Genomic DNA, 16,484 nt, shown 5'->3' with positions numbered 1-16,484 from the left:
CAAAGTACATAGGACAGGTCAGAAGCTGGAATATGTCATATAAATAATGGAGCCACATTCCTATAGCTTGAGAGAAAGCAAGTATACCTCACAAAAATAAGTCAAGAAGTAAAACACTTTGTCATGGAAGGTCATGTTCCACAGAAAAAAATAGACTTCTAAGATTCTTCTGTAGAATTTTGGTAAGGAATTAATGTGCATTAGGCGATAGTCACCAATCTTGACTATGATTTTTTTTTTGTTAACTTTCCTAAGATAAACTGTTGTCACAGTATTTTCCTGATCAAAAAAATCTGTTATACCTTCATAATCCTTTCCAACCAAATCTTAAAGCTGTCCTCTTATCACTTATGTTGTTACTTTGAAGATACTACTAGAACCCATGATTGCTTTTCCTGAGTCATCTTCACTTAGTCTTCATAGTGTCTTGGTTTTACATTGCTTTAAACTACTTTTTTCATAGCTTTTTGGTTTTTTAGAAGAGCTTTAAGAGTTTTAAGGTGCGAAAAAGTGCAATAATGTATCTAGAGAAAATACATGAAAGCTTTACAAATCATGAGCTAGGAAATGTGTGTCAAACTAGATACAGAACTCCAGACTAAAACCAGATGAATGTCAGAAGAAGAACATCTGCTTTTAAAAACCTGGCAGCAAGTATCAGCTGAGCCTGAACCTTTTTATAACTTACGCTCTTTTGTTTGTATTCTTCCTTATTCTTTTGGCATTTTTATGGCTGTAGCTAAAATGGAAGATTTCTTATAGACAGCAGGATAAAGCTCCCATCATACAGGGAACGTATAGTTTATCTTCTATAACCAGGAAAAAATTTAAAAAAAGAAAGAAAAATAATCAAATCTGTCAACTCTTTCAGAGTATGTGAAACAATGATGTATCACAACTGGGGCTGCAGACAGTTCCTTAGGGATTAGATATAGTTACTGTTTCTTCTGAGACACTGATTCTGTTCAGATGTCTTCTTAATGATAGCGGCTATTTATCAAAGCTGCCTATTTCAGAGTGCTGACAACCTGTCTATATCTTCTTGTTTTTATTTTCTTCGAATAAACCTACTTATGTCTAGCAGGGGAAACTCATCCAAAAGCTACAGTAATGCTGCTCTACAAGTCAGTTACTATATCATTATCTGATGAAAGGCTTTTATGCCTGAATCTCCAAAAATATCACACGGGCTAGGCCCCAGTTCAGAAATATGCATATACTTTAATATGCAATACATATATTGACTGTCTCCTGCTTAAAGATACAGACATGCAAGTCTTTTGCTATATGGCTGGAAATCTCAACTTTCTACCCCTTTCACACTTTTCAAGATGATTTATCAACTTATTGATTAAGTTCAGCCTCTTATGATCTCAACTGCTGAAGGAATAAGTACCCACAGTTTGCAGTAATTCCATAAGGATCTGAAATTGCTCAGCACAGAAACTTGGGTTTCTGTTTGCAGTATGTATACTTTGGAGTATAGGATTCGATATAGGCAGTATGAGATTTTACGTTTGAACTGCTGAAGTGAGGTCCCAGATGCCAAAGTAGTGACAAATAGGGGAAAGTAGAATTGTACTGTTATCAAGTCTGTACTGATATAACTCACAAGAAACTACAAGTATTAGCTGAGGATCTTGACTACTACTTTTCTACAAGTTTATTCTTTTACTAAACAGGCCATTGGATCAAAGCTCTGGCATAAACTAATATTTTAAAAAAATTTAAAATGAAGGACTGGTTAAAAAAAAGAAAATAAACTTGTTCTTAGCTTGTTCTTGATCACATGCAGGGGAAAAAAAAAGAGATTGGAAAAGAGGGCCAGTTCTGGTTAAGATTGACAGAAACAGAAGAGAAGGGGAAGGGAGAAGTGGTGTAAGATCTATGAGATAGATTGAGGGTTTTATTCAAATCAGGAAAAGTCTGAACTACAAAGTGAAAATAAAGGGCAAAACTGGGCAAGTGTTTGAAGTGTGGTCATGGGATTGTAGTCTCTCTATGATCAGACAGAAGTATTTATAAACATATTTTTGTGCAAAATAAGAACATTCTTTTTAGTTGAAACTAACTTCACAATCTTTTAGAAATTGTTTTGCTGGAGTTGCCTTAAGGGAATACTTCTAAACATGTGTTTTGATAACAACTAGGCAGGTAGCCAGCTATGATCTCTACTCGTGATCAGTTAATTGCACATATCAGATTGGTTTCTCTATTCCCTTCCCATTTAGCCTGCTTTCTTTATTTCTTCTATAGAGCAGTTAGATTTGGATTTGGAGTGTTGGGAGTTTTTATACTGTTTTTTGAAATGTCTAGCAAAATGTGGCATAACCTAGCTGAGACCTTAGTTGGATAATAAAGTGTTCTGAACAGAAGTGTGTGCTACCATGAACATAATTTTTTTCTAAAGAAGGGTCAAAATATAGTGCCTCAGAAACATCCATTGGCTTCTGAAACACAAATTACAAAATCGTGGGTCTATCAAATCCCCTGTTCTAGCTACGTGAACAATACTGCTAATCAAGCTCCAACAGCCTTGAGGGAAGTCAGCTCACTGACACAACTCCACCAGCACCTCCAGAGAGAATGCTATGTTATTAAAGTTTGCATGCTGGTGCAGAGCTTCACCCACACTAACAGGTAGAAAATCACAGTGGACCATTTCAGTACAAGTGAAAAACTCAAGGTAGAAGAGGGAAAAAAAATTTATGTTTTCATTTAACGAGACAATAAAGAACAACTACGAAGACACAACTCTTATACTGTTGATTAACTTTGCAGATGTGTGTGAGGACAGTTAAGGGCTGTGAAATTCCAGTAACAGTAAAGTGAGAAGCACAGTATTGCCCTAGGGATGCTTACTATTCTTATTATTCTTCAAGAACATTTTAAATAAACTTTTGAAGTTTCAGACTCATATTATTTTGGTTTGGAATTCATACAGAATTGTTTTATATTATCTTGGATACGTTATTACAAATAAGTATCTTCACATTATTTTTAAAGAAATAGGAAAATATACTGGGGGAGGGGGATGGGGAGACGACTGGATGGCCATATGGCATAAACTGCCATTGCTCTTTTGATGTAATTTTAGCTGTAACTTAGACAACTGAGGATCTAACCCAGTGAGAAAAAGTAACTTGCCTCCAGTCATACCCATGTGATAGTACCAGAATAAACCACAACTTCTGACTCGCAATCACAGATGAATAACTAATACTTCCTACAGGGTGCATCTACATTATCCTTGAGGACAACCTCAAAGTCAAATTCCCAACCTTCCACTTTATCTAGATGCAGGAATGCCCTTGCGGTTTCCCTTAAAGTGATTCACCTAGTGAGCCAAAACCCAAAAATCTCCATTTTATTTAGATCTTAGGGTACTCATGAGGCAGCCAGTCAAAGCTGGGTCCTATGAAGAGCCATGGGGAAAAAAGCATAGGCAACAGCATTAAAAATTCAGGACCAAAGACAGGCAAACCAAAGCTGTTTTGTCCTCCTAAATCATGAGGTCAAAAACCTGCCATTGCAGAACATATAAATGGCAGACAGGGCTTTTTCCCTGACAGTCAAAATTTGCTGGGGCTACATTCAGAGCTAGTGTTAACTAGAACAAGTTGCTCTGCAATGACTGTGCAGATTGTGGCAGATTATGGCAAGTCTGACGACATACTCTGTTATAACAGTGAGCCAGTCTTTCAGGAAATGCCAAAAGGTCTTGATTTTTCTGCCTAAAGGTGCTGCAGTTGAAGTTCTTATGAACTTTATGACTATCAAGGAGATTGTAAGCACTCTAGCAGAGGGTGGGAATAAATATCAGCAACCTGGACTAACAACACCCATGTGATGAAGCAGAAACAAGGTATTAGCTTTTTCAGGATGGCAGTGCAGATCGTGCAGGAGGATGGATTTGGGTATTCTAAAGCATCTTCCCTGACCACAGGACTGACAAGCCCCATGGAAAAATATCCCACTAACACTTTAAGAGGGTGATGACCAGCACTTCTGACTACAACCAGAGTCTGTATTGACAACTGCTGCTTCAGAGCCAGTGCTGACCTTCCACAAAGGCTCCAAAGGCTTTGAAAATAGTGTTCCACCTCTATAAATCAGCAGCTCATCACTGATCATCAGGGAAAAGCTGCCCCAGCAGATGTATATGGTGAAAACTTGAAACTGCACTGATGCTGCTGGTGTGACATTTGTAACAGGATATCTGGTATCAATGCCACACTTAGAATGGCTGTGGTTAGCACGACCGATGGTTGCATGGCCAGTCAGGGGGGCTATAATGGTGGCACTGCATTTCCTGTCATGATTCTTGACCTCTTCTCTGAACGTCTGTTGGAGCTCCTCTGGACCAAAGCAGAGGAAAGGCGACAGAAGAGGTACAGTGCAGATGATAGCATGTATATAAAGCAATATGATAAATAATTTGATGTGTATGATACAAGTATGTTAGGCACAGCATGAATACTAGAAGAGCCTTGTTAAACATGCATAGGGGACAGTGTAACCACTGTCAATTGTTTAATAGGTTTGATTGTTTCTTCCACGAAGAATTTTTCTTCAGATTTAGTTACATTTAAGAAACATCTTCAGAAAGTTCTCATTTCTGTCAGCTGAATATCTTTTATGGCTTTGACCCAATGAAGCACTTCAGGCATGAATAGCAGCCCTGGGCTTTGCTCTATTTCCCTAAAAATTCCTAAAATGTCTCTAACCTGCCTAAATTAAGAGCCTTGTCTAATTCTTGCCTAACCTGTAGGAGAAAAATTAAGCGACCTCCTGAAAAGTGAGGTCCTCACAAGGTAAAAAGAGAATGGTAAACCCACTAAATGTTTCTCAAGGAAGATTCTGTCTGAAGCATAGGAAGTTTAAGCAATGAATTAGGAATTAGAATAGGAAATAGTGTATTGTTCAGGCTGCCAGGCTTCACTGTGAAAAATAGTGTCACAAATGCAAAATGCAATGCTTAAGCTTTAGAAGGTTAAAATGGTAAAAATTAACTTTACTTCTCTTTTTCTTATGTACAAAAGAAAGATCAAAGACCTCTTAAAAGGCTGTCGGGACTTGCTTCTGCTTAAAATCCAGAGAACTAAAAGGCACTTTCTGTGAACAGTATTGTTCTTAAACAAAAGCACTTTTGAAATGGACAGAAAAGCTTATTTCAGTTCTGTACAGCTCACCCATGAATTTTATTTCAATCTAAGCATTTCCAGTTCTAACATGAAAGCAGCAAATGAACTGTTATCAAAAAGTCTTCCAGTGAGTAGGGGGAAGTTGTACATTAGAAGAGCACAAATTAATGTTGAAATAGAAGTAAGCAGCATGGATAGTTTCCTTTTATTTATAATAGATGGAAGTGGAAATTAGAGAAAGAGAGAAATTTATGGTTTGTTTTTCCAGCAGTGAATTCTCGAAGGTTGCATTCATTACCTCCATGATACTGCTTTATACCTGTAACATCTCTTCTCCACCTCAACTACCAGAACATCACCCACAGGCTCGCCTAGATAGAGGATCCAAAACAGTATTTTGACCGTGTCCAACTAGCAACGAAGTTTCATTACATGGCACCCTTACAGGATGACAAAGCTTTCTGGAAATGTTAAATACCACCGCTACGAAGCACAGCGCTCGCTGCCGGCCTGGTGCTGCTCACAGTACCTCGTCTGGCCGGCAGAAGGCTCCCTAACCCACAGAGTGAGCTAGAACAGCCCCGCAGCAGCGCACACCGCGCGGCCCGGCGGAGGCAGCGGGCAGGCGGCGGGCAGCAGCCGGGGACTGTCGGGGGTGCGGCGGGCAGAGGGAGGAGGCTGCAGCCCGCAAAAGGGGCGCAGAATCACGAATCTCACCAAGACACTTACTTGATTGCTCTGGCACTCGACTACCCAGTACCCATGATCTGCTGATGGATTGATTCTGTTTTTAATGCTCAGGGCAATTGTGACAAGCAGATTTCCTCTTTTAACTTTTGCCTTTTAAATCAATTCTTACTCAGTGTGCAAATATTTGTAGGAGTTTACCAATTGACAGGCTTGTATCACTTTCATCTGCACATGTGGTATGCCCAAAGTACAGTGTATATATTTATAAGAACCATAGAACCCTAGAGTACCAGGTGGGAAGGGATCTTAGAGATCATCTGGTCCAACCTTTCTTGGCAAAGCATTACCTAGACTAGATGTCACAATACCCTATCCAGCCAAATCTTAAAAGTGTCCAATGTTGGGGAATCCACCACTTCCCTAGGGAGATTATTCCAGTGGCTGATTTTTCTCATGGTGAAAAATTTCCTCTTGTGTCCAACCAGAATCTCCACAGGAGTAGCTTGTGCCCATCACCCCTTGTCTTTTCCGTGTGACTCCTTGTAAAAAGGGAGTCTGCATCTGCTTTGTAAGGACTTCAGTGACATCTCCAATATGGCTGATTGTCATAAAAGCCATCCTCCTTGATATTTCTATGTTTATTAACAGCCGAGGGCTAAATTAATCTCTGCGCCAAAAGCTAACTTTGCCTCAGATCACAGAAAATGAAATGCAGACATACATTTCTTCTGCATTTCCTCTGCACCAAAACAGTGCAAGTCAGAGCAGCCCAGAGAATTCCCCTGCTTCCCAGGGCGGCACAGGACCCTCCAGCAATTCTGGGGTCTGTGAGCTGCAGCAGCACAGGGAATGTCTGGCAATATGCTTTTATTCCTCCCAAAGCCTCTGCACACAGCACAATGGTGACTGCTTCGAATCTGCCCCAGCTGAAAAATGCCAATACACTAAAAAGCTTCTGTGAGTTACTTATGGCAGCTTTACAGCTCATTTACGTAAAGGAATCATGAGCCACAGATGAATCAGGCTCAAATAAAATGATTTGCAAAAGGCCACACAGTAAGCAGCAGGGACTAAGAGCAAGCTCTATTGTGCTTGTTTTCACCAGCACAAAAAAACAATTCCAGTGCACAAAATACATCATTTCCCCCTCTCCAAACCTCAATAAAGGGACAAGCAAAAATAGTTTTCTGTCATATATGGCAGCTGCCTAGCAAACCTGCAGACCTGATGTCTGACTTCCAGAACTTTATGGAAAATTGCAACTTCCCGATGCAGGCAGAATTCTAAAGCATCTTTTTTAAGAAAACCTTATAGTTACACTATTCTCCCTCTTTGGGAGGAAACTTTAATGTAATGAAAACTTTGAAGTGCGCCTCGGGTTTGTTACAATGGCCTAACCTGATTAGAAATCATGCCAACTCCTGTTGCTCCGTAGCTGCATTCCCCCCCAGGCTGTGTTACAGCTCTCCAACCAGTCCCACAGCACTGAATGATGTCATGGGATCTGCAGCTCAGCGAGATGAAAGGGATAAAGCGGAACCCGCTGGCACTGGGGAAAGCTTCCAGCACACAATCCACAACACAGCTTGGGAACTCAAAAGCTACAGATCCAGCCACTCAACTCCGAGCATTTCAGAACCGTGTGCATTCTCCTACCACGAAAGGAACGGGGGGAGAGCTGGTGATCGATTTCTAACAAAAGAACGGGAGCACTGAAAGGCAGAGTTTGAGAAGCACGACTACCTGCTGGAAAAGGAGCTCTTTTTCCTCTCCAAAGCTCTGCCTTTGATGTACGGCAAGTGATCACTGATCAGATTACAGGCATTTGGTCTCAGTGCTCGTCTGCCTTTGATCTGCATGGTTAATTTTATTTTCCCGGATTTGGAGTTTCGTCTGGGCTTGTGCTGACATACTTTTTTTTTTTTTTTTCTTTTTAAGGAGGTAAAAGCATTTAACTCAGAAGCTCTGGCAGTGTGAAATAAAGCTGCAGAAAGCCTGGGCACTGGAAAACTTCATCACATTACAGGTACTGGATTTTGTATTCTTTTTGCAGTTTTGTGTTGCAAGGTTTTAAGAAATGATAAAGTTCACAGAAACAACAGGGCACATCATTGTGTGTACAAAGTTCGAAAGATTATATATAATTTATGCAGCATTTTATTTGCAACTCTTAGGCAGAATTATATGAGAATAGACTATCTGGAATATATAGACGATTGAAAACTGAATCAAAATCAATTTATATTTTTATTTTGGAGGTTTATAAGATTTTGGTGTGCATTGCTCGTTTCTGTTGTCTATAGTTTTGTAATGTTATATTCGAATACAAGTATTACATGTCTTAGGGGACTATTTACTTTCTATTTCCAATACACTGTGTATACTTCATTTGTTCTCAGTGCGCTTATGAAATTGTGACTTCTCCAAGCAACAGTTTTAATCCTAACAGTTCCATACTTGAGATGAAAAAAGTCTCCTCTTCCACAAGTTATTAGAACTAAATGTATAAACACAACATCCTTACATTAAAAGGGAAATGGTTTTATTTCAAGATTGAAGATATGATAGTTCAAGTATACCATATGAAAAGAGATCTTGATAACAAAAGTAACTTTTTAACCTGATGATAGAAGTTTCCTTTAAGGCATTTTAATAAAGAAATTAAAGAAATCTGAAGCTTATCTACAGCAAACACCTGATTTTTCTGAACTTCATGGAAGTTTTGCTCTTATCTCAGTGAAGCAATTTCCATTCACAGTATTTAATACTCTGTTCCTCAAATTCATATTTATGAACATGTACTGTGTTTAAGAAAATTTAAGACTCCTACTCCAGAAATTCTTTATAAAGGAACAATCATTAGAAGATTTAGGATTATTCACAACACATCTGCAGTTTTAAAGGGCCAGATTTTGGGGTTAGTTTAGCCAAATCCATGAGTGTTCTGTGCCTGCAGCTGTAGCCAGTCTGTTAAAATAAAACTCAAGCCTCTTTTGTAGGTATTTAAATATAATTGAGATTTTTTCAGAAGAACTTAGAACCCATAACTGGGGACAGACTTGCAAAGAAGTTCAACATTCCAGAGATGGACCTCTTTGAAAATCTAGTCTTAATGTTGGGATAGTGAGTTCTTCTGAAATACTGACTTTAGATGTATATTCTTAAATCTAAATTTAAGTGTATATAAGTCTTAAGTCCATCTGTTTATGAACAAATTGCAACTAGAGGTCAGCATAACTGATAGCTGTTCAGCATTGTTTCAAAATTATTCTTGAAGAGGTTTATCAGCCCATAAGACCCTCAAGAAGTTCATATTTCAGTATGCACCATAGTAACATCCAAACCCAAATGTTAACAGCCTGCTTGCATCCGCATAAGTTATCAACGCTTCCAGATAAATGTAGCCAACTTATATTAGTCAGTCTGCAAACTTTGTTTCTTCTAATTAAAAGTATATTTGTATATATAAATTTTAAATTTACTGAATATCAAGAGATAATATGCCAGACACAGATTAACTAGGCCTGACTTGGTATCATTTAGTTTTCTATACCACCAATTAATTCATATTCTGACTTAACAAGTCAATTACATCATAAGGAAAGTAATTAGCACTGCATGAATAATGTGTGTATAGCTGTCAAGAAAGAACATTGTTTAAGGAATAGCCAAAGCAAAATTTAGTATTTTTTCTTAAATGACAATTATGTATTAAAGCATGTTCATGTAACCCTGAAAAAAATTATTAATTCCATACTTCACTGATGAGCTTCTCTACCTTTCCTATCTTCTCTTGCTTGCTGTAGTGTTCTAATTTTCTGAGGAAAATTGTTTCTATCCATACCTCTATGGATTGCTGTAACGTAGAAATTAATTCAAGGATTCTTTTTCCTCATTAGTTTAAAATTACTGTGTGAGTTTAATACAATTAAACTATCACTACAAGGATCTGACCCATCACACAAATCGGTAAAGTAGCACACAGAAGTAACACTGGTTAATCAGATGGATTACATTGATGAGTAGAACTTGCATATATAAACACTTGCAATATTTAGGCCCTAGAAATGCATTTCAGAAACAAAGATTTTTTTCATTTTGTAAGAAGTCCCTAGGATTTTAGGTAATCTTTCCACATATTTAAACACAGATGGGTGTTAACCCATTTAAACTGAAAAATATCTTTGCTTGTCTGTACATAAGTGAGACTGAAGTGAAAGCACAGTTGGACACATTTAAGTATGGGGAGGAGAGGATTTTCAGCATTTTTGTTATTTTAAATAGCAGTTCTCTGACAGTTTAGTCTGTCATTGATCTGACTTTTAAAGATTAAATAGTAACAATTCTTGGCACTTGTGACTTTGCTTTTACAAAGTGCTGTATAAACATCAATTAATCCTCAGGCTTAAGTCTTCAGAAACAAAAAGTTCACAATGCTTTTTCAAGCAAATCTGACTAGGAAACTCACAAGTATATAATTTATTTATTAAAAGAGCTTGAGCAATTTCTGATTATAAATAGAGCCATTTCCAAACAGTGTGTCTTAGATAACATCATAAACATATTTTAAGGTTTGTAATAGTTAAGACTATCAAAAGACATTGCACAGTTATACTGACATAAGTTTCCAACAGCTGTCATAACAAGAGTAGATCTATCTCAGTTGACTGGGGGAACTGTGTTAGCATTTGAGATATGGAGATAACAACTTCCTATTGCTGTACAATTCCTGCTTCCACATCAGATATGTCACGCAACTTAGACTTATCAAAGAGGTCAGCTGAAGCTACTTTCCAAATACTTGTTTTCTGCTTTCTCTACTGTAGTGAGAATCTCTATACTTGCATCTATGCTAGTTGCCCTAACAGTTCATTTCTTCCGTTTACTTAGAAGCGGCATCATGATTTGAAACAAAAGAAACTCTGCAATTTTCAACATCTTTCAATGATGAATTCAATTCATTCATCCATTTTATGTTTAGAGGAAATATTCTGCATGCTACAACAGGGATTTAAATGTTTTGGTTTCAGTGTTACAGACTACACATTGCTCTTAATTCATTAGCATAGAAACCCCCTGCCTGATAAGAAAGTCTTAATGTTTCTTTATATGGTAATCATCAGTGTTTAGTCAACACTTTAAGAACTCTGGGATGTTTTAATACACTTGTGTAACTATAACATTTTAAAACTAGTATCTAAAACACACACGATGACTCTACTAAGAAAAACTCACGCATTTCACTCGTGTCTACAGAAAACAGATAATATGCAAAACAGTTGTCTGTAAATAGTGAGAGGATGTAGCATGCTCAGTGCTGTGCAGCAGCTGCCATTCACAACAGATGCGCCGCCGTTGTGCCGCAGCATGCCATTCCTCACTGAAATTCCAGCCTCTTGCAGAGCTCCTTCTGGCAAGGGTCCTGAAGCAAAACTCTTCTTTGAAGGCCCTTTAGAAGATAATTACATGGAAACCCCTGTAAATTCTGGGTTAGGGTTGGTTGGTTGGTTGTTTTTTTTATTGAAAACAACTAATTTTTCAGCAACCATTTATCTCTTCGCAGACATCTTGCTGTATTTCAATAAGCACTACTTGTTTTTATAAAAGTCCATGTGGTTGGCAAACTCCAAAATTTTATCTCTGTGAGAAGTTCCCAAAAATTCTGTTTATTTGAAAATGCTTTACTGCCAAGTATATCCATTGGTTCATTCTTTTCAGAACCTAACCCAGTTCCCAGTGTATCCATACAACTGTCTAGACTGTAGTGGTATGATTAGCCTTTTCATTAGAAACAAAACTAATCCCTGCAATAGCAGTTCTTTCACCAAGGTCTCTAAGATTGGTTTCACCAATGTTGGAGCATCACTAACTTCAGGAAAGCTCCCAATTTACATCACAGTAAGTAGCAGTAAAGTATGCCCTTTTAGTGACTGTGAACAATTTATTCTCTATAAAGGGCTGGATTTCTGAACTCCCATTTGGTATTGACACTATTGTTATAGCTGGGTGACTTTATTTCCTGCAGAATGGAAAAATATTTGAGATTTTGAGCTAGCAGGGAAAAAGGCTACTCAAGTACTTTGGAAAGGAGAGGATTTTGCAGTGCACTGCCAGAGAGCCTCCATCAAGTTACAAGGACACCCTCTCTACATTCACCTCCTGAATAGCAGCAAAGGATTTTGCCCAGTCCGTTTAACAACAGCCCAACAGCCCAGGGCTAGGCAGTCATAAGCCAGGGTTCCTACTGAAGGAGGCCAGCAATACCAAGGCTGCATCCCCCAAAGCCCAGGCCGCCTTTGGAGACCCACCTGGCTGCACACAGCAAGTCTCTGCTATCCTCCTGGTAGGACTAAAGGGACCCAAGCGCCTCAAGTGGGGCTCACCCTGGCCTAGCATCATTAGTAGGAGGCCAGTGGGACACGGCACCCCTCAGCCCCAGGCGCACCGCCCTAGCGGGGGCCGGCCGGCCCCACAGACCCTCCCGCCCCCCGACCCGGGTACCGGCCTCTCCCCGCCTCGGTCGCGTGGCTCTTGCCTCCCGCGGGCGCGCACCTCCTCGCCACGCGGCACGTGGGCCCGGGGGGCTGCTGATTGGCTGACTCCGGTCACCTGAGTCCGGCCCCTCCGGCGAAGGAGACAGAGGAGCGGCGCGGCGTTGCCAGGGCGACGGGGCGAGCCGGTGTGAGAGGAGGTGAGGGAGGAACCGAGGCAGGCGGCGGGTCCGGGCTGGCCCGATGCCCTCTGCCTCGGAGCCGGCAGGAGGGAGGCGGCTGCGGGGGGAAGAAGCGGCACCCCCGCTCCTCGGAGCTCCGCGCCGCTCCCCAGGATAACGGCACTGACCCGGCAGTGCGGGGAGCCCGCAGCCCCGCCGTGCGCCCGACACCGGCCCCCTCTGCCTCCCCATTGCGCGTAGCGGGCGGCAAGGTGGGTGGTGGAATGACCCTCCGCGAAAGGCGCAGGCTGCGGATAGGCGGCGGGAGCGCTCCGCTGGGTCCAGCTCTGCCGCTCTCTAACCTGCCCCTCCGCCCCGAGGCATCCCACAGTGGACACTGAAGGGCACTGCGCAGCGAAAGGGTGGCAGCTGCTGATGTTGGGGTTTGCGGATCTCGACAGCCCTAGAGTAACTCCTCCACGCTCCGGAGTGCGGCGAACAAAAAGCCCTTGAAAGCTGGGCTTTCTTGCTCACAAGATTTTCTCGTGTCTGCTGCATAAATTAAGTTGCTGTTTGCTTCAAAGAGTTTCGGAGCTGGAGTTGAAGAAACAGGAGATAGTAACTTTTTCTCTTCTCCCCAATTACAGTTCTTTTGGAAAGGCTTTGATTGTTTTACTTCCTTTGCTGATGTGTGTCTGCATTAATCTGACCTTGGACTGAAATCTTTACCTGATATTCACAAAAAATCTTGATACTAAATACCTATTTACCACCTTTATACTTACAACTACTTTAAATGAATGCTTTTTATCAAAACAAAGTGGTCTAGTAGCATTTAATATGAGCAAGTGGCAAATTGATTCAATGTGTAGGTAGTTTCTTAATTGCTGTATAATCTCATTCAAGCACATCTTCAGCATCAGATGTAAAACGAGTTAGGTGTGTTACCTGGAAGCTTTTTACCAGTATAAGCAAAAGGATTTATTACTCTTTTTTTTTTTTTTAGAAGTAAACTTAGTTCAGAAGTAAGATGCTTAAATCGCTTCTTAGTTTCCACAAGTTGCAGTTGCAATCATAATAAAAGGGGATGCTGAGAACCAGTTACCCATGTTTGTGCTTTTGAAGACATTGCATGCTATCCAAAACCACTAAAGGGTGGCTGGGTAAATGTAACCCATTGGCATTGTACCATTGCAATAGGTCCTGTATTAACCAGCCTAATGCTTTAGGGTTTCTGATTCTTAAAAAATACTTCGAAAAATAACTATTAGTATACTTTGCTTAAATGAAATATGAGTATAAATATTTGCATTGTCATTTTATTGTATTACTTATCCACATGTCTAAGTACAATGCAACTCTATGCTGAGTTTTCATCTAGCAAACTAGTGTCTCCTAGAACTTGAGATTAGTGAGATTTATTAAACAGAAGGAGCAACATTTTTTGCCACAGTTTTGATGTTGAAGCACAGACTTGTTCATTATTTATATAAGTAGTCTTATCAACTTTAATGGGATTAAGAGTCCCGATGTGAATCACAGGTTCTGATCCTCTGAAAAGCTTTGTTGAAGTTTAGGTGAACCTTTGTTAACAATATATTTCACTATTTTCTAATTAATGATAGTCTGGATATGTTGAAGGACATGGATGATAAACTGTTTTACATAATTTTACCAGCATGGATTTGGAACATTGTTTGAAAGTAGCAAAACCAGGGGTGAATTATGTAGTTCATTCTCAAGTTTTGCTGATTATTCCCTTTTTGAGATACTGGGATATAACACATTCTGTAAATGCTGTATAGGAGAGTGAAGACACTGTAGAGATGCTTCTTTGGGGCACCAAATTATTATTGCCATTATTCTTGTAAAGTCAGGTATTTCAGCTAACATAACTCAAAGCATATGGCGCTCAGAAAGAGGACAAATATTTCCTGGCTATGTGTAAATCTCCTTTTTCTCCTCCCTCAGCCCCTAAAACAGATATGCATGTTTTCTATCACCAGTGATGTTCCAACTTGCATCTGCTCTCACCGTCTTTACAGAACTAGAAATAAATTCATAGCTGCCTAATTTTGTACAACTTCATGTACGGCAGCTTCTGAAAAATACAGATTTATTCAACACAATGTTAAATGTGATGAATGCTACCTAACCGACAGTAATTTCTTTTTCTTTGCGTGCATGGGCCTTCTCAGAGCAGTTGGAGCAAATGTGGTCAGGCAAGACCTCATTTATTTCACAAAGGCGAAGAGTACAAGGGTTGTGCTCAGGGTGTGAAGTGAAGATATTCTAGAAGTATGAAGCAGAATAACAATGTGTAGCTCTAGAGTGGAAGTTCTTGTCTCTAACTTGTTCCCTTTGTCTTTATCATTGCAGCAGCATAAGTACTTTCCCTTCTCTTGTTTCTTGCCTGTGGGGCACTGTCTCTGCTAAAGCCATCTGCCACTCCGTGTCATTTTATTGCATGCAGTTGACAGCTGCAGGTGGGAAACAGGGTGGTTAGAAGGGAGCTGAGATCCCATTCATTGGCTACCAGAGACCTCTGTTGGCAAGATAAGGTGATTATGTTTTCATCTGTCTCATTTAGAACTTCTCAGAGCACTGTTTTCCACTGTTACAGACAGCATGAAGAGTGGTCGTCAAGTATGAATGTCAAATAAAATATGGGAAACTTGTAAGATCTAGGAAAGTTAGGTGAATTCAAAGTTGAGACCTTTCAGCCCTTCTAAAGTTTCCCTCAGAAGGTGGATGATGTTGACTTCAAAGTTTTGATGCTTACATGTATAAGAAACCTGCTAGTAGGCCATAATTTAATCATGTCACTTTCAGTCTTGAGGTGATGTGTTTTTCATGGTGAAACTTTTTTTTTTTGGAGAGAAGGAAGAAATATTTTTCTGACAGATTGACTTTGAAATAGAACAATGGCTATTGCTCAGGTGGGCAAGTAAATGTTGAATTAAAATTTGGAGGACAGTGGATTCTAGGACTCTGGAAGATTGGAAGTTCTTACTTCCACATTATATTTACTATGCCTTTGTAATTTATTGTTTGATATTGCCCTCTTTATACATATGCATAGTAGGCCTCGCACAACCTTAAAAGTATGCAGCCACATTTCTTAATGGAAGTTCTGTATCTTGAGCTCAGTCCATTACCAGTGATGATTGCTTTTCCTTGAGTATTTCAGGCAAGCATATCACGGTTAACCTCAAAAAAGATGCATTTGGAATGATTTACTGACCTCAAAAAACTGAGTCCAAACTTTTCTTTCATTTAATAGAATTGAGGATAACCAAACTCAGCGTTGTAAATATCAGTAGCTGGACGAGAACAAATAATCTTTAAATGCATAGAATTTCTGTTTGGTTACATGTATTTTAGAGGCAAAAACCTCTTCTAGTTACTATTTAAATGCATATGAGGTGAATGGCTTGTGTCCAACAAACATCAGTGTAATGCCACTTGATACCATGAGAGAACAAATTTGCCCAATGGCAACCTATTATTAAGTGCTGCAGTGTCTGCTTTTTAAGCGGGGATTTTAACCAAACTGGAGATAGAAACAGAAAACAAGCAGCTGGCATGGTTATGTCTCCTTCGGGACTTACTTTCAATACAATGAGTTCTGAATGCTGAATGTGCCTTAACCATTTGCATTATTTTATCAAAATATTGTTGTGAAAATAAACATTTTAATTTTTTGTGCTTTTAACAATTTTTTTTTTATTGTACACCACTTAATTTCTTCCTTATATGTAATAGCCACTTTATGTTTTTCAGGGTTTTTTTGGTAGGAACTGGGACAATATGCACAATGTTTGCATCGTACAATACCACAGGCATTCATACACGTCTACTGAAATGATTTGCACATGTTTTGGTGCTATTAAACCTACTGAAGTACACTAAAGTTTAAGGACCATAGGCCTGCAAGCATATTTTGGAAGATCTGTTGATTATAAAAGACAAATTATCCAGAAGATACCTCATATTAT

General features: G+C 39.5%; 1 protein-coding gene across 7 annotated transcripts in view; it reads left to right on the top strand.

Annotated features, from left to right (window-relative positions):
* The first annotated feature begins 7,373 nt into the window (after positions 1-7,373).
* The window catches only part of TNFRSF19 (TNF receptor superfamily member 19), a 61,754-nt gene continuing 52,643 nt past the window's right edge, over positions 7,374-16,484 (top strand). For 2 of the 7 annotated variants that reach the window (XM_030476974.1, XM_030476968.1), the window contains exons 1-2: positions 7,374-7,624; positions 7,773-7,860. The gene's annotated coding sequence lies outside the window, so the exon portion shown is untranslated. The other 5 variants (XM_030476972.1, XM_030476973.1, XM_030476969.1 and 2 more) reach the window with 5 other exon arrangements.

This window comes from Strigops habroptila, chromosome 2 (assembly GCF_004027225.2).
Source record: "Strigops habroptila isolate Jane chromosome 2, bStrHab1.2.pri, whole genome shotgun sequence".
Lineage (NCBI taxonomy): Eukaryota > Metazoa > Chordata > Aves > Psittaciformes > Psittacidae > Strigops > Strigops habroptila.
Note: the sequence above shows the minus strand (reverse complement) of the source record. Positions and strands in the feature narration are given on the sequence as shown.